The sequence below is a fragment of the Rattus norvegicus genome, chromosome 1 (genome assembly GCF_021556685.1).
Source record: "Rattus norvegicus strain SHRSP/BbbUtx chromosome 1, alternate assembly SHRSP_T2T, whole genome shotgun sequence".
Taxonomy (NCBI): Eukaryota; Metazoa; Chordata; class Mammalia; order Rodentia; family Muridae; genus Rattus; species Rattus norvegicus.
This window is the reverse complement of record NC_141534.1, coordinates 56,410,319-56,428,748: the sequence shown is the minus strand read 5'-3', so window position 1 is coordinate 56,428,748 and position 18,430 is coordinate 56,410,319. Positions and strand designations below refer to the sequence as shown.

The window sequence follows — 18,430 nt, the reverse complement described above, 5'->3', positions numbered from 1 at the left end:
GAGGTTCTGGATCATTGAGGTCCTGAGACAGTGCAGTTGCATAGACATTGGAGTTCCTGCAACAGTGTAGGTCCTGTGAGAGTGGAGGTGCTAAGAGAGTGAAGGTGATGGACAGTGTAACTATTGTGTTCCTAAAATGATGGAGGTCCTGCAACAGTTGAGGTCTTGATACAGTACAGTTCTTCCAACTTTGGAGGCCCTGCAACAGAACAGTTCCTGGGAAAGTGGAGGTTCTGGGACAGTAAAGGTGACGGGAAAAAGGAGGTGCTGCATCACTTGAGGTCCTGGGACATTTGAGGCCCTGCAATATTGGAGGTCCTTAGAAAAGTAGAGGTTCTGAATGAGTGCATTTGCACTGACAGTGGAGGTCCAGCAACAGTGGACTTTCTCTGCCAATAGAGGTCCTGCCAAAGTGTAGCTGTTGAGAAAGTGGATAATATCCTACAACGTTGGAGGACTGGCATTAGTGAATGCCCTGAGACACTGGAGATCCTGAAATAGTTGGTTTGCTTGGACAGTGAAGCTGCTACAAAAGTGGAGATCCTGTATCAGTGGAGGGGTTTTGAAAAAATGGAGGTGCTGCTACACTATTGGTCCAGCAACAGTGAATATCATGAGACAACGCATTTTCAATGACAGTGGAGCTCCAGCAACAGTGGAATTTCTGTGCCAGTAGAGGTCCTGCAAATTCTAGAAGCTGAGAGGGTCCATGTCCTGCAACATTGGAGGTCCTGCAACAGTTGAGGTACTGCAACAGTGTACGTCCAGCTACAGTGGATATCCTGTCCTAGTAGAGGTCGTGCAAATTGGCCTTGCTGAGACAGTGGATTATCCTGTGAGAGTGGAGGTCCTATGACACTGGAGGGGATGGGACAGTGGAGGTCATGCCAAAATTGCGGTCCTTGTAATGGTTGAGTGGTTATAACAGTGGAAGTCTAGCAACAGTGGACATCTTGTGTCAGCAGAGGTCCTATAACATAAAGGTCCTAGGACAGTGGAGTTACTGAGACATTGGCGGTCCTGTGAGTATGGAAATTCTTTTAACAGTTGAGGTGCTGTGACACTAGAAGTACAGCAAATGTAGATATCCTCTGATAGGAGAGCTCCTGCAAATTGGAGTTGCTGAGAGAGGGGAGGTCCTGCAACAGTAGTGATCCTGAGACAGTAGAGATCCTGCAACAGTGGAGGGGCTGAGACACCGGATGTCCTTTGACAGTGGACTTCTTTGTAATTGTAGAGGTGCTATGACAAGGGGGTTCTGCAATGGTAGGGGTCCTTGTTATAGCTGAGGTATTCCAACAGTGGAAGTTTAGGGACAGTAACTTCCAGTGTCCGTAAAGGTCTTGCAATTTGGAGGGTCTGAGACAGTGGAGTTGCCTGACCGCAGACGTCCTACTGCAATATTGGTCCGGTGAGAGTGGAGGTCTTGGGATAGTGCAGGTACTGGGACAGTGGAAGTTCTGCTACGGGGGTTATCAAAGTGCATGCAAAGAAGAAGCAATGGTGCCAGCCAAACATGACCATGGCAAATATAATGAAGATTTTCATCAACCCCAACATCATCTTGCTTCTCCAATTGAGTCTGAGACAAGTCTAATAACTTATCATGAAACTGGTTGAAATTTTACAGCTTTACAAATACATTTGAAGGTCTTTCCCCTTAGAGGAGTACAGGGTCAAGGAAATATTTGGGTAAATATTAGCAGGCTTGATCTACGGCTATGGGCACTGTAAAAGTACACAGTGACCTGAAACCAGATTATATTCTGTTAGAGAAGAATGGAAAAGTCAAAATCATCAACTTTGGCCTTCAAGGCAAGTCAAACTTGGGCAAATGCTGAACTGGCAGCATGGTGCTTATCCTAATGGTGCACCTGATCTCTTCCTAGGAAAACGTTAGGATGTTCCAAAAACAAAACAAAACAAAACAAAACAAAACAAAAAAAACAACCCCCCCAACATATGGACTTAGGAGTAGGGTTACATTTTGTCATACAAGAGCTGAGGAGACAGGTTGTGAGTGGTATTTATCCGGCCCACTGTGGGGTATCAGAAGAGGCAGCTTAGCCTCCTAATGACAGTGAATCACAGATATGGGCTAACAGTCACATAGGTGATGACACATCCATGCTCAATGAAGACTGTAAGTGGTTCCCAAATCCCTATGAGGAAATGATCCCTCTCATGCCAGATACTCCACTTGTGAAAGCAATGTAATATATTGGGTTTTGAGGCCAAGAGATTATAGATTCACTGTATCAGGGAAGGTACAACCAGAGCATGGCATCTTATTACTTAATGTAAGGGGAAGCTATTCACCGGCATGGCTGCATAACCCAGGCTCAGTAAGTTTGTCCAGTTAGGGCCCCATTCCCTACCCTCACTGACGGCACTTATTTCCCTCTAGGACTAAAGAGGAATAGAAGTGAGTACACTGTAGACACATTGGTCTCATCTTCCAATGGTCGAGTGTCTGACTTTGATCATACTCCTAGTCAAAGAGGCAGAGGCGCCTACCCTTCTTTTCAGGATACTCCCAATGCCACCCACACTGAATAAAGCATACATACATGCTAGAAGTGCCCTGTGTCTTCAATCAACAATCAACCACACTTAGAAGAGCAGTCGCAATGAGAACACAGAGGACAACCTACTTTCCTGCTGTTTCTCAGCAGAGAGGACTTTCCCCAGCTAGGGCCTTCCCAGAGGCTTTGAAAGAATGAACAAATTTCAATGGGGAAATTCACTGATGAAGTTGTGTTGCTGCTTTCTTTCAAGAAAGAAACTTTATATGGGGAGAAGAGAGTGTTCTCCCAGAAATGAGGCACAAGGCGATCGTCCAGAGAACATGCAGAAGGCACAACCCAGGTACATTTGTGCTTTGTCCATCCCAGTTTGCTCTGTGCTCATTCTTCCTCTGGCTCTGTTTTCCAGTTCCCCATAATTCTTACCTTCTTATATTCTCTAAATATTTTATGATTCTTCCTCTAACCTAAGCCTCCTCCCTCTTCTGGATTTCTTTTCTTCCCAGCAAGGACTCAATATGACTGCTGTGTATCCCACTCTAGAGCGTGGTCTTGCTGACTGCATCCCTTCACCTGAAGTTTATCACACTCTAAAAACACCAGTTTCCACAAGGTGAGGTGGAGAGTGCTATGACCTCATGGAATCTTTCCATAAGTTACTGGTCCTAGCACAAGTGGCCATTAATCACAAGACGCACAGAACAAATTCTTATGTTTACGAATGTAACATCACATTCCATTCAGCCTCAAATCTAATAACCAGTAATGCCTTTGTAAAAGTGCAATTAGAGTTGTTGCAACAGTGCAGATCCTGTGAAAAGGTAGGTCCTGCAACAGCGGAGGCACTGAAATTGTGCAGGTTCTGTGACAGTGAAGGTCCTTTGAAAGTGGAGGCACTGTGATAGGGGAGGTCATTCTACCTCTAGTGGAGGTGCTGCAAAATTGAAGGTTCGGCTACAGTGGAGGTCATGTGACAACTGAGGTCCAGCAATTGGAATTGCTGATACAGGAGTATTCCTGTAACTGTAGAGATCCTGTGACAGAGAAGTTGGAGCATCATTGGAGGTCCAGCTTCACTTGATGTCCTGAAACAGTGTAGTTGCTGTGACCATGGTAATGCTACAACAGTGGAAGTCCTGGGATAGAGCAGGTTATAAGACACTGGAGATCCTGCGACAGTTGTAGTGCTCCTACAGTGGAGGTCCTGTGACAGTGGAGGTCTGCAGTAATGGGGGATCTGCGACAGTGGAGTTGATGTATGGACAGTGGAGGCCCTGCAATAGTGGAGGTGTTTCCACAGTGAATGTCCTGCAATCATAGTGTTGTTTGGACTGTGCAGTTCCTTGGACAGAGGAGTTCTTGTGACATTGATGGTCCTATGACATTGGACGTTGTAAGACACTTGAGCTCCTGCACAGTAGAAATCCTGTGATAGTTGAGATGCTGAGAAACTTGAAGTCCTGTAACAGTGGAGTTGACACACAGACAGTGGACTTCCTGAGGTAGTGGTGGTGCTTAAACAGTGGATGTCCTGTGACAGAGGAGGTCCTGCAATATAGGAAGAACAACATATGCTGGCTGGACCACACAGTGCTTCCAGTAAATAGACCACCAACCAAGGGGTGTACAGGGATGTGATATATATCTATATCTATATCTATATATCTCTCTATATCTATATCTCAGAGGATGGCATTATCTGAAACCAATAGGATGAAAATCCCTTGGTCCTGTGGAGATGTGATGCCCCAATATAGGAGGATGCTGGAATGGTGGGTTTGGAAATGGTGGTGGGTTTAGGAGCACCATCATAGTGGCAAGATGGACTGATGAGATTGAAGATGTAGGAGTGGGAGTTTGTGGAGTGGCACCTGGAAAGTGGGCTATCATTTGAGATGTTAAAAAAAGTGAAAATGATAAGGTTTACATTGTCTGACCAAAACCCAAGGGACACTACATAAGGAACACAAAAACCCACAGGTGCTCACCAACAATCAGATAAAATTTGGCCTTCGGTGGTCTACTCCAAAGAAACTATTCCAAGAATACTGTTTAATTTTTTCAAACACAGTTTAAAACTCTTAAGTGTGCTCTCAAATCTGCCCCAATTCACATAAATCAATCAAAACTGTTGGCTTTGTAAATAGTTCTCTCGTGTCCCAATGTTTATATGCTGGTCACACCAACAACATTATACTTGTCTTCATGTGAGTCAAACAATGTGGGATCCTTGTCCCAAGTGGGCCATGCAGACCCTGAGCTCACCTTCAGGTTCTCACATACACATAAAAGCACACACACACACACACACACACACACACACACACACACACACAGAGAAAGAGAGAGAGAGAGAGAGAGAGAGAGAGAGAGAGAGAGAGAGAGAGAGAGAGAGTGCTTATCATCTATTTCTAAGGCATAATGTGTGCTCTTGGAGTTGGGCACTAGGACTTGCACATGTAAACAAGTGCTGTACACCTAGGAACACTTTCTGATCTGTATTTTCTCTTTTATATGCAGTTCCTTGGATATCTTCAAAAGCAAGTAGGGCATTGACATATCATGAATTCTTGGGCCTAAAGGTAAATTTTAATACAAAGCTCACATGTCACTCACAGATGACTCTAATAGGAAGTACATTAAGTTCAGTATCATTCAATCTGAAACCCTCAATGTGTATACACCACTCTCACTGCCCTCACAAAATCTCATGTTTGGACCACTCTGCCTAGCTGGAGATACCTGTTTATCTCCCAGAATAAAAGGGAGGCTCCAGGCTCAAGTGGAACAGCAGATTCAAGGTGGGACTATTGGGTGACATTACAGTGAACACCAGGGACTTCCCCTGAGAGGCAGGAAGTGGTCCTTTCATTCCTGCTGGGGAAACAGTATCTAGATTGTCCTGCATGGGACAGAATCCTCTCATTCTAGCAGATATCCTGGGTGACAGAAGGAATGTAGGTAGATTATGAAATCAAACTACCACATTTCTTTCTGAGGCAGAGACATTTGAGAACCTTGGCCCAGGAGTTAACAGCTCCAGATAGCAAGGTGATGTCAGTGTGGGCCCTGTATTGACCTATGTATAGTTATTTATGTTAATCACCAAATATTTTAAATTTACAGCACTTAAGAGCAAAGTCTCCCAGGAGACTCAGCTAAAACTAATCAGTGAGTTTTTAAGGGCAGCAATGGGGGGAGGATGGGGAGGGGAACACCCATAAAGAAGGGGAGGGGGAGGGATTAGGGGGATGTTTGCACGGAAACCAGGAAAGGGAATAACCCTTGAAATGTATATAAGAAATACTCAAGTTAAAAAAAAAAAGAAAGAAAGAACACAAACAAGTAGGAAATTTAAATTCATGTGACTGCTAGAAGTAAAGCAAGATGCTCTTGGTAGATAAGGTGATAACCTTTGTGTAAGACCCCTAAAATCATACCAACTTAAGATATGAAGTGCTCAGCTAGCATGCTTAGTGCCATGAACCCAAGACAGAGCTTCTCTATGTCTCATCATCTCTGAAGCACAGTCCACAAACAGTTGCAACAAACCTTCTCTTTCTCCAAGTTCGAAGTTACCTTTACTCTTATTGTTTCCACAGTTAACTGAGCTCTCCTGGATACACAGGTTTGACTAACCTTCTCTGAACTTCTCCCAACCATGTACAGATGGACCTCCCTCTGCACATGAGGCCTGTTCCTCTCAGGCCTGCTGTTCTCCTTCCCAGATTAGAATTGGACACCTTTCAAACCTACATTCTTAAGTCATCTATCAACATTGGGTACATGATAGGCACAAGTTGACATTGAGTGCAAAATGACACTTTCCTACTGGACAATGAATAGGGTCCAGGGGTTCCAAACATGAAAACTGTCCAGGTAAGGTCAGGTAAACCTCATACTGTCTCTATGTAGAGATAAAAATTGACACACCTTCCCAAAGCAGACTTGCTCAGCTGTCTCAGTCCACACAGCAGTCCTTTCTTCAGCTTCCTTACTTCCAGTGACTGATGAGAGTACATGAGAAGATGCTTGATTTCTACAAAGACCTGGGCCCCATGAACCACAGTAGCAGCAGCTTCTGATCAAAAGTTATACCAGGAACTGAAAATACCTAATGTTCATGCGGTGATTTAAATATGCTCAGCCCAGGGAGTGGGGCTATTTAAAGATGTGCCCTCATTGGATAGGTGTAGCCTTGATGGAAGAAGTGTGTCACTGTAGATGTGACCCTTATGTTTCTTGTCCTAGCTGCATGAAAATCAGTTTTCTAGTAGCAACCTTCAGATGATGATGTAGAACTCCCAGATCCTCCTGCAACATGTCTGCCTAGATGCTACCATGCCCCTACCTTGATGATAATGAACCAAACTGCTGAACTTGAAGGCAAACCCAAATAAATGTTCTTCTTATAAGAGTTGCTTTGGTCATGGTGTCTGTTAATAGCAGGAAAACTCTAAGTAAGTCATTTTCTACCACAGATTACTAAGTTAGTTGAGTGATGTCTTCACCTGAGGAGACATGGCCTCTTATTAAGGTGCTAATCTCCAAGCAATTTCAGGCTCTCTTCTGGTATAGGCATTGGCTATAATATTAATCTTCCCAGTGTCTTTTTCTTTCCAAACTCTACATTTTGTATTTCTTTTTGCCCCATTTGTTCTTTTTCATTGAAGACTTATAACCACAGTAAGACCGAGGCCATACTGGGCCCTCTTCAAATTTTCATCAAAGAAATTTGTTTATTACTTTTAAATTTAGCCTCAGATAAGTTTTTAGGATGTGGGCAGAAAGGAAGCCACATTTTTGTAAAAGCTTTGTAGGAATTATCCTAGACCAGTTACAAACATTTTTTCCTCCTGAATCCCCTTCTCCTGGGCTTCCACAGTCTGAATACCTCTTGGCACTCCTGACTCCCAAGTGCCTGCCAGTATAGCCCATTAAACTCTTCTTAGAGCACTGGAATTCTTACATATTTCCCAAAACAAGAAACAACCTGGCATCGTGAGGTGTCACACAGCAAGAGTCCACTCCATTATGTCACCTTCTGCATTTGTTACCTTTGTATTTCTGTGACAGAAATGCCATGAGCACAGCAAACTATAAAACAAGTAGGACATTAGTGATTCTATTTCAGAGAACATGTGTTAGCAGAGGTTAAGTTCCATGACTACAGGGCATGGCAGAAGGAGGAGGAGGCTGAGGTATGACATCTAGAATCACAAGTACAAAGCAGAGAGTGCACAGGGAGTGGTGCACAGCACTGAAACCTCGAAGCCCAGCCCCGCTGACATTCTTTCTCCAGCAAGGGCACACCTCCTGGATCTTCCCAAACAGAGTCACCAAGTGGGAAAGGAGTACTCAAATGCCCGAGACAGTGGAGGATAGCTCATGCAAAATGTTATGGTGATTCAGGAATTCGAATCAGTAACAGAGAGAACCTTCACTCTGGGTCACTGTGTGCTGATGCAGAGCCAGCAAGCTGCTCTCCCTCCTCTTGCACATAAGATGTGGATTAAGTAAAAATGTAAACAAGCATCTCCATGGAAAATCAACAGCCCTGTTAATCTGGTCACACTTACAGTATAGGTCTAGAGGTATTGGACACTGAAATCGCAGAAGGAGCCAACACAAACTAAAACCCTTTAGTCTATAGGAATAAAAATACCACAGAAGGCAAAAGGGGCAAGGACATGAAGCAAACACTCACTCACTCAGCAGATAAAATTACAGCTAATCCTAACCCACAGACCTACTTCTTAAACAGCGTACATTCTGCTGGTACCTATTCAACATGATCCTAAATACTGCAGTCAGAACAAATGGTTTCTTACTTTGTTGAGTATGACTTAAAAACACTAAAGTCGTCTGAAGGAAGCGAATGGAATCTTCTCAGGGCCTAGGGAGGTCGGCTAAGGGAGTACAGAATAACAAAACAACACCACCCAATTTCCCCACCAGGAAGCAGAAACTGGTCTGCTGTCAGTTGCCAATTGGTGCAGGTTTAACAGAAGCCTCCACACTGGAAGGACTGAGGAAGTTGAGGTTAAAATACAATTACACTGAAAGGTCACTTTAGGAATGAGAAGGGTAGCAACTGGACAGTGCTCTCTCTGTCTCTCTCTCTCTTTCTCTCTCTCTCTCTCTCTCTCTCTCTCTCTCTCTCTCTCTCTCTCTGTGTGTGTGTGTGTGTGTGTGTGTTCCATGCATGTGTTTGTGTGTGAGTGTGGTTGGGTTGTTGTTGTTTGGTTAATTTGAGACAGAGTGTCACCACAAACTGAAGCTGTCCTAAAACTCACCCTGTAGACAAGGGAAGTTTGGACAGTATAGAGACCTTCTCTCTCCTGAAAGGTGGGATTAATGATGTGTAGCACAAGCTATGAGTGAATGTAAATTTCAAATTCTGAAGGTTTTATAAATCTCTTTTTGCTTGCCTTAACAATGCTGGTGCTTACAGCAATACATGGTACACTGAGGACAGAAAAGAATATACTGTGTGAGTTTGTGAGATGGATAGAAGTGAAAGGAACTAGCTGATTGAGTTTAGTTCCAGAGGCACTGTCAATATTCAAAAACAAATATAGTCAATTTTTATCATTTGTAAAAATCATTAAGGGCATCCAGTAAGAGATTAAACTATTTTTGGTGTTGTGATGCTACACAATCATAAGACTGGTTCCTGTGGAACAGGCTGGTGGAGCAGACAGTAATCAACAGGACATCAGAAAACCTTCAGAGCAAGAACTAGAGAAATCGCTCAGGGTTTGAGAGCACTGGTTGCCTTTGCAGAGGACTTTCACTTGTTTTCCAACAACTCTAAGTCAGCTCACAGTCATCTGCAACTCAACATCTAGAATATCTTACCCTCTTCCGGTTTTGTGGGCACATACTGCAGAGACAAGACAAGTCAGCCTCAGCAAGGCCTGGCCGGCTAATCACACACCCCATGGCTCTGAGCCCATCAGCACCAGACCTGAGGACTACCAGGGGTGCAAGCTTTACACTCTGGACTCTTTAACCTTTGGTCAGGAAGGTACCATGGAAAGTAGCTGGGAAGCAGAGTTTACAGAGAAAGCCATAGAAACAGTTCAGCCTTAAAAAACATAATCTGATCCCTTCAAAGCCAGGTGTATGTGTCTGTGTGTGTGTGTGTGTGTGTGTGTGTGTGTGTGTGTGTGTGTGTGTGTGTGTAGGTGATTATAAGACATAGGTGGTTTGGAAAATCAAGGAGAGGAAGGATTTATTGAGAAGCTGAGATGGTGGGGAATGAAGGGTGGATGTTGGAAGGAAGCTAGAGCATGGTGGGATTTTAATAGCCAAAGAAGTGAAATTCGTATTTAATTCCCTTAGACAACTGGTCCAGGTGCAGTGTTCCTGGTGGTGGCTCAGTGTTCCAGCTGTGGATTCAGGGAACTCAGAACATCATGATGAAAATAATCTCTCAGACTACAGAGTCAAATTCCTGCTGGTGCTCCAGTCTCATCAGAGAAGAAATTAAGTCCCTCCTCCTATGGATCCTCTCATTTTTGTCATTCTCGCCTGCAGGAGATTCAGTCCTTCCTCTGAGGGGGCTACTCATACCTGCAGGTGATTTAGACCCTCTTGAAGGGAATTCTGTCTCCAGATTGGGATGCGGACCCTCCTGTTAGGGAATTAACTCTCTAAATCTTCTCACAGAGTATGTGTGACTACCTGGAGACAGCATTATCTGCACTTCTAAACTCTGATTGGTAAAGAGAATCCACGATATGAGTTTGAAAACCTCTGAGTTATATACTGAGTAATGAAAACCTATGAGTTATAAACTGTTAATTTCTAAATGTATTCTGTTGAGTATGAAAATCTCTGTAATGTTTTGATGAAATTTACTTACTTCCTAGATTTCAAACAATAATAGAAGCTATAGTTAAATTTTAGTATATGCTTGCTCAAAGTAATTTGAAAATATTTTTGATTTTTATTAAAGATGGTGTATGACATAGAAATTTTCCCAACTATTGTTTTGTTTACTGCTAAGATATAGAAATGCTTTATTTCTGCTGACAGAGCTCATATTCATTGGTCTGGTATGACTCACTGTTCAATGCTAAACTTTAGCAGATTCCTTAGGGTCTCTGCCATTTATAATAGGATTCCATCTACAAGTTGACTGCCTTGTTCTTCCTTTCTCATGGGATGCCTTTTGTGCAATTTCTCCCCATAAATGACAAAGTCATATCATGAGAACAATGCTGGATAGCAGTGCCAAAAAGACCTGGGACACATTTACAAAGTCTGGTCCAATTAGAATGGGGCTCTGTGAGAAATTTCTGTCAGGTTTGCCCTGACCCTACGATTCTCTCTTGAGTGCCTTAGCTTGGACAAGATACACCCCACTTCATATGGTGAAGGATGAAGTCCCTGACACTCAGCAGGTGACACTTAAAGACAGTGCCTTCAAGGTGATTGATTCAAGGAAGCCTGAAAGGTGGGCTCTGTTGTAATGTCTTTGGGGTCCTATGAAGGGAACCCTAGAGCCACAGACACTTAAAGGGTGCAGGGAGAAAGCACAGAACACCAAGAGGAATCAGCTACCTACAAACTGAGGAGAACTGGAACCAACTCTTGGACCTAAGACTTCCAATCTCAAGCCCACAGAAACCTCTGCTCAGTTCTGCAGGCAGCCCAAAAATATTACAGTGTGCGTTCTTGGTGTGTCCTGGAGCCTGAAATTCACTGCTGTAAGCTCAGGTCGATCTTGGGGTAGATGGGACTAAGTATTAAGTCCTAAGATTTGTCTCTCGAGGTGAGATAAAGTGGTCCTGAGTTGGGTGCTAAGGTACAGTCCCAGGGTGAAGCTTCTGGATAGCTGGGTTGGGTCTTGAAACAGACAGAGCTGTGCGGTCCCCAGGGAACTTAACACTTGTTGCTGGAACAAAGGTTTCTTCTTTCAATGTCCACTTAGGCAAATTTGCAAAGATCAAAAATGCTGATTGTGGCTCTCACCACTTTCCCTTGGGGCATGCCCACAGAGTGCCTTGTTTTCTACTGGGAAGTCAAGCCTTCTCTTATAAGGAGCTGCTCATGCAGTCATCTCACCTCTCTGGTCAGGAAGAAAACCTGCTACAAACTCACCTTTAAGAGGCAGAACAGATCGTCTTCTCTCAGGTTAAGGTCACAGCATAGTCTTTAGATATTGGCTAGGACGGTGGGGCTTGAGCTCCCATTCCCTCAGCCTCTGTCATGTTTCCAGTATACCACAAGCCCTGGCTGGTCACATATCACTTTCCACAGAGACCTCTGTCTTCTAATCCCTCAGTCTCCCCTGTTGAACAGGAGCTTTCTGTCCCTGCAGCCCAGACATGAACTCTAATTTTAGGGTGGGGCTGAGTTTAGATCATGTAATGTTCAGACTCTCTGCTTGGCAGCCATTATCAGGCATAGTGTTTATATTTTTGTTCACTTTATCGGTCTATTTTTTCTACTGTGTGCTCTAAGAAGGGAACGCGTAGGGTTACATAATTTTTGGTGTTAGTAGCTGTACTCCCAAATCCTGCTCAGTATGTAGTCTGTGGATGTTCAGCATAGCTGAGGGAGGTGCCAAGTCAGGAGACCTTGATGTGCTGATGCAGCAAATGAGAGGTCAGAGAGGACCCAAGTGGCAGTTGGAGAAAGGAGCCATAAAGACAGTGGGGAGTAAACAGGTCAACTTCCCTAAGATTCCTGAAAAGAAGCAGACCTAATTGGTCTCCATCCCAAGGGAACTCAAGATAAGACTCACAAAAGAGCGCTAACAAGCCAATCCCAATTCTCTTATTTTTCCCACATTCCTGAGAGCAGATATGGGCGGTTTCAAACTCCCTGGGCTCCCTTCATACTCACAGGTATTTGATGCTGAAACTGCCACAACCTCTGTTCCGAAAATCCCCACAGTAACGAATGAAGGGCGTGGCTAAATCCGAGAGAGGGGGGCGGGTATTGTTCATTGGCCACTCATGCACATGCGCACTATGCCTACCCACAGAAATTTTCCAGTCTAGCTTACTGGTTCATTGAACACAGGATTTTGCTCCTGTCCTCTCAAGAAATACAAGGTCGCCACAGTACTTGAGAAATACAAATCAATTTACTGTGGCATTGTGTACCCATCTCACCTGGAGGCATCTCTTTCCCAGCCCACTCGCGATCCTGCCTCAGACTTCCCAGAGAGCAGGCCCTTCCCCTTCCGCTCTACCATCTTGCGAGCCTACCTTACAGATAATGTTTTGTTGGGTCCTTCAGTCAACCACACAGGTTCTATGTTCATTTCTCACACCGTTAATTAAATTAAAATTAAATAACTGTTAGGCTGAGAAAGAGATGCAGACTCAACTGCGACAAGTGTTCTTATAGCACTTAAGTCACAGGAGGCACAGCAACACGCTTCTTCCTTTCCTGACAGTGTATCTACATCTCCTTATTAAATGTTCAATGTCTGAGATAGCTGTGTTTGCCTGCCACCCACGAGCTCCCATTCTTCTCAGACGCCTTTGCTCCTACCAGCAAGAAAGCTCTGTAATGCTTTGAGAGCTCTAGATCCTTTGGAGCCTCTGAAATATTAGTTAACTTTAGAACAGAACTGTCATCTTTAATTTCCACCAGTGATTAGTCTAATGATGATTTGTATTTTTAAAATTAAATCCCTAGGATCAAATCCAAAATCTTTCTTTAGAATTTTTGAAATTAAATTATGAATTAGATATTCAATCTCAAATATTTACAATAGATAGGGAGGCTCACATTTTTGAAGAATGATGTGTTGTGCACCTTACATTAAAAACCTCCTTCTAGCCACCTCATGCAAATTAAAGCACATACAGGCAACATTTCACCTGCACTGAGAGACTTTCTCCTGCAGACAGGGTCCACTATAACACAGTAGTTGTCTGAAATTCTCGGATATCAATCTCCGGTAGGCAAATGGAGTTTGGAGAAAGAAGGGAAAGATAATTTCTAGGCCTACTGTCCTTGGAATGACAATGGAGAAGAGAGGGTAGAGGAAACACCCTGTCATCTTTACAGCCCTTCATTCTGCCCTCTGAGTCCAAGAACCCCACAGCTAACAAGAACAGGAAACTTCACCTTAGTCAGATCACTAAGAACTAGGCAGGATTTTTCTTGGTAAAGTAAAACAAAGTTTCTTGGATTTGGAACATCTCTCAATTGCAACCATTTCAGAAAAAGAAATTAAACATCACTTAGAAGTACATTTGTTCCTTCTTCTTCAGGCCCACTCCCACAAATCCACTGCCTAGGTCAGACCTGCTTGAGTACAGGTGACCTCTCTCTTCTCACTTACTGTTCAGTTCATTCTCAAGCTCTGTTAACTTAGGAGAGGCTTTCATTTTGTCAGACACATCAGGACCTTGTGAAAAGTGGGGCAGATGCTCTTTAAATATCAGGTTTTCAGGGGCTCCAGAACTGCCAGGTAAGTCTGCATCTTGGCTGGACAAGAAGAAAACACAAACGATCATGCATAAAAATACAACTAACTTGCCTAACTAAATTTTCATCAGAATTTTCATGTTTCAGTGAAACTTATTCTTTGTTGCATATTATTTCAGTAATTTTCTGTATTGCTGCTGAGACAAGCTACACCTACGCTGTGGTCTGAGCAGAACTTTAAAACCCAATCTGTGCTCATCAACTAAATGTAAGTTCAAGGAAAAGGGCAGGGTTTGTGACATAGGCCTATAACCAGTCTCCCAAAAAGTTATGAGTAGAACTTAAAATATAACAAAAGTCTAATAAACCAAGAAACAATTCCATGTAGAAAAGGGACAATATATTCTCTTGACAGTAACTTTCAAAAATAAATATGCACACTACAGATGGCCCAGTGGTCAACTGAAGATTACATAAATGCTAGAAAGACAAGGCAAACAGCTTAGCCATTGAGAGACCCTCTCTCAATGAGTAACAGACAGTAATCTGAGGATAATTTCTGTCAACCTCAGGGCAAGCCTCCACATGCACCTACGTACACAGATATATATGGTAATGCAACAAACCCACACTAAAAATGGAGAAAGAAAATAACAAAGACAGTGTGCTCAATTTCAGTAAGCAGGCAATTTGCGCCACCTAAGCAAGCATAACTACGGGGGTAGTTTAAAAGTACAGCGTTTCCACAAACTTTCCCCAATCTAATATGGAGAGTCAGACCAGCCCTGATTAATGTAATTCAGTGTTACAAAGGCAGAGGACATCTAACCTGAATGGATGTTTAACTATATACATATATACTTATGTAGATATATAACCTTATACAACAAACAGACAATATCAAACAAAATGGAGAGAAATTTGAAGCAATCCTACTAAAATCAGGGACAAGGCAAGCCTTCTCATTCTCCCAGTATCTATTCAGTATTTTATGGGAGGTTCTAGCCAGAACAATTAGATAACAAAAATAGATCAAAGGAATACAAATTGGGAAGGAGGAAGTTAAGATATCACTATTGGTGGATGATATGATAGTATCAACCGGTGACCACAAAATATTCTACCATAGAACTCCTTCAGCTGATAAACAATGTAAGCAAAGTGGCTAGTTAGAAAAATTCACTCTATCAAATCAGCAATCTTCCCCTACTCAAAGGAAAAATGGGCTGAAAAAAATTAGGGAAACAGCACCCTTAAAATTAGTCGCATATAATATAAAATACCTCAGGGTGACTCTAACAAAGCAAGTGAAAGATCTGAACAATAAGAACAAGACTCTGATAAAAGAAATTGCGGAAGACCTCAGAAGATGGAAAGATCTCCCATGTTCTTGGATCAGCAGGATAAACATAGTAAATTGGCCATCTTACCTAAACCAATCTATAGAGTCAAAGCAATCCCCATGAAAATTCCAACTCAATTCTTCATAGAGTTAGAGCAATTCTCAAATTCATCTAGAATGACAAAAAACACAGGATAAAGAAAAATATTCTCAACAATAAAAGAAACTCTGGGAGAATCAGTATTCCTGACCTCAACCTGTACTACAGAGAAATAATTAAAAAAAAACACAGTTATTGATACAGGGACAGGCAGGTAGATCAAGGTAATACAATGTACAACCCAGAAAATAACCCCATACACCTATGTGCACTTAACCTGTGACAAAGTAACCAAATCTATCCAGTGTAAAATAGACAGCAGTTTCAACAAAAGGTTCAGGTTCAAATGTCAGTGAGCATGTAGAAGAATTCACATGATCCCTTATGTTTATAGAAGTCTTATTTATAATACCCAGAACTTGTAACCAATCCAGATGTCCTAAAATGGAAGAATGGATATAGAAATCGTGATACATTTGCACAATGGAGTACTACCTAGCTATTATAAACAGTGACTTCATGACTTCATCAAATTTGGAAGGAAATGGATAGAACTAGAATATATTAACCCGACTGAGTAAACAAGACGCAAAAGGACACACATGCTATGTACTCACTTATAAGTTGATATCAGCCCAAAAGCTCAAAATGCCCACAATAACCCTCAAAAACCATGTGGAGCTTAAGAACAAGGAAGACCAAAGTGTGGATGCTTCAGTCCCACATAGTAGGGGGAACAAAATAATAACAGGTGGTAGAGCAAGGCAGGGACCAGGGAGCGAGAGAGGAGGGGAAGAGAAATATGCAAGGGTTGGGGAGGACAGGATCAGATTTTAGAAGGGAAATGGGCAAATTAGATTTTCAGGAAATTGATTAAAACCTGGGTGTAGCCACTACAAAGTCCCAGGTGTTAGGGCAGTGAGAGTCTCCCAGGATGCAAAAAGGATGAATTTATCTGAAGTATGCAACAAAGGGGACATACAACCTGTAGAGACCACCTCAACTAGATAGACACGGCCCCAAGTTGACGGATTGGGACACACGACCATCTCAAAAAATTTTACTTAGATATGTTCCTGTCCAAAGTAAACACAAAATAAAAACTGGAACAGACACTGAAGGAAAGGCCATACAGAAACTACCCCACCTAGGATTCCATCCCATCAGCAGATACCAATTCTATACACTATTCCTAATGCCAAGATGTGTTTACTGACAGTAGCTTGGTATTGCTGATCCCTGTTATATCAGCACCTGACCAATACAGCTGCAGATACTCACAGCCAACCATCAACCTGAGCCTGGGGACCCCAAAGGAAGAGCTAGGTGAAAAACTGAAGTAGCTGAGGGAATTGAACCCCATAGGAAGAACATTATCAGCTAACTGGACCACCCAGAGCTCTGATAGACAAAACAGAAACTAAAGAGTATACATGGAAGAAACCATGATTCCAGATACATGGCCTTTGCTGACATCAGTGGGAGAGGAGGACCCTGGTCCTGTGGAGGTTTGATGTGCCAGCATAGGGGGATGTTAGAGTGGTCAGGTGGGAGTAGGGGAGAGAATGGAGGAGCTCCCTCATAGACGCCAAGCTGAGGGGCATGGGGAGGATGGAATGGGTGGTTGTGGAGGGGCAACAAGGAAAGGGGATATAATTTGAAATTAAATGAATAAATTGATTAATTTAAAAAAATCTCATGATCATCTCAGTAGACTCTGAAAAGGCCTTTGACCAAATGTGACAGTCCCTCATGTTAAAAGTCATGGAGAGAGAGGGTTACAGAAGAATACATGAACACAATTAAGGTAACATGTCGTGCCCACCTCGGCCGGCAAGGAAGCACAACACGGTTGGATTCTTCTCAACAGCCTTTACTGCAGGACACCTTCATTGTTGACACGGGGACTCAAGCATCAAAGGTGCTCGCCTTATATACACAACAGTATGCTAATATTCTTTCAGGGATTGGGGGTACGAGTCACCCCACTGTCATCCCAGCCAGGGCAGTTGTCTTCAAAGATATTCCTAGCATGGACCACATCTTCACCTCACCAGACATTAAGCACAATAAACACCAGGGGGGCAGAGAACCCTCAGGGGCTGGAACTGGCATGTTCATACACTCTGGCTTGACCTTGGCCAACACAGGTTCAGAGAACAGCCTCTATGTAGAAAGATCTCCTTCCTCGTCTCAGAGTTTACAACATGTAGACTTAAACTAAGGTGGTGGCACACATGTGAGCAGAGGCACCAGCCTAGGCTTGTTCAATATCAAAGCCTACCTGCCACCCCTGTATCACAGTCACAGCAGCCCATCTCATGAGAATTCTAGGGGTGGTGATATTCTGGGTGAATAGTCTGTGTTCTGCTGCCAGTTTCTTTGCTTCCACATGTCCAACTGTGAGAAGGGATTGAGAAAGGGAAGGTGATGAAGCCCTGCTAATATCTACTTGGTGCCACCAAAGACAATGGAGTCTGACTGGCAAGATCTTTGAGTTAGATTTTATAAAACACAACCTCAGGACAGTTAGTAGGTACTCTCAGGAAAGTGTAGAATGGTAGGTACAATGGGACAGTATCCCTGAGGCTGGTGCAGTGGGCCAGGAACCCTGAGGCAGGTAAAACTGGGTAGGGAGACTGGAACAGGTATAACAGTGCAGGGACCCTGGTGCAGGTGCAGTGGAGCAGAGACCCTGGGGGAGGTGCAATGGGGAAGTTGTCCTGGGGAGGGGACCTTGTATTAGTGATCCTGTGGCATGTATAACTGGCATGGACCCTGGGGCAGGTGCACTGTGACGTGCTCCCAAGCTAGAATGTTCAGACAGGTGTGTGTTTGCTTCACGCAGCTGCTGTCTGAAGTAGAGAACACTGGCAACAGCCCCAGAGGGGATTTTGGGAGCTCCTTTCAAGAACGCCATAGCTCCTAACTGAGAAACTATACATTGCACAGATGGGCCTTTATTGAGATGAGCAGATTCTAAGGGGGCTGCCTTGAATAAACAGCCAAAGAAAGCAGAAATGAATAAGAAGCAATTGCACCAGCCATGTCCAAGGTGTTTTT

General features: G+C 43.3%; 1 long non-coding RNA gene across 1 annotated transcript; it reads right to left on the bottom strand.

Annotated features, from left to right (window-relative positions):
• Positions 1-2,742: 2,742 nt before the first annotated feature.
• On the bottom strand, positions 2,743-12,466 carry LOC134485005 (uncharacterized). The gene is made up of 2 exons (XR_015645900.1): positions 12,384-12,466; positions 2,743-4,073 (listed from the first exon to the last, which is right to left on the bottom strand). It is a non-coding gene; the product is annotated as an uncharacterized LOC134485005 (long non-coding RNA).
• Between the last annotated feature and the right edge of the window lie 5,964 nt (positions 12,467-18,430).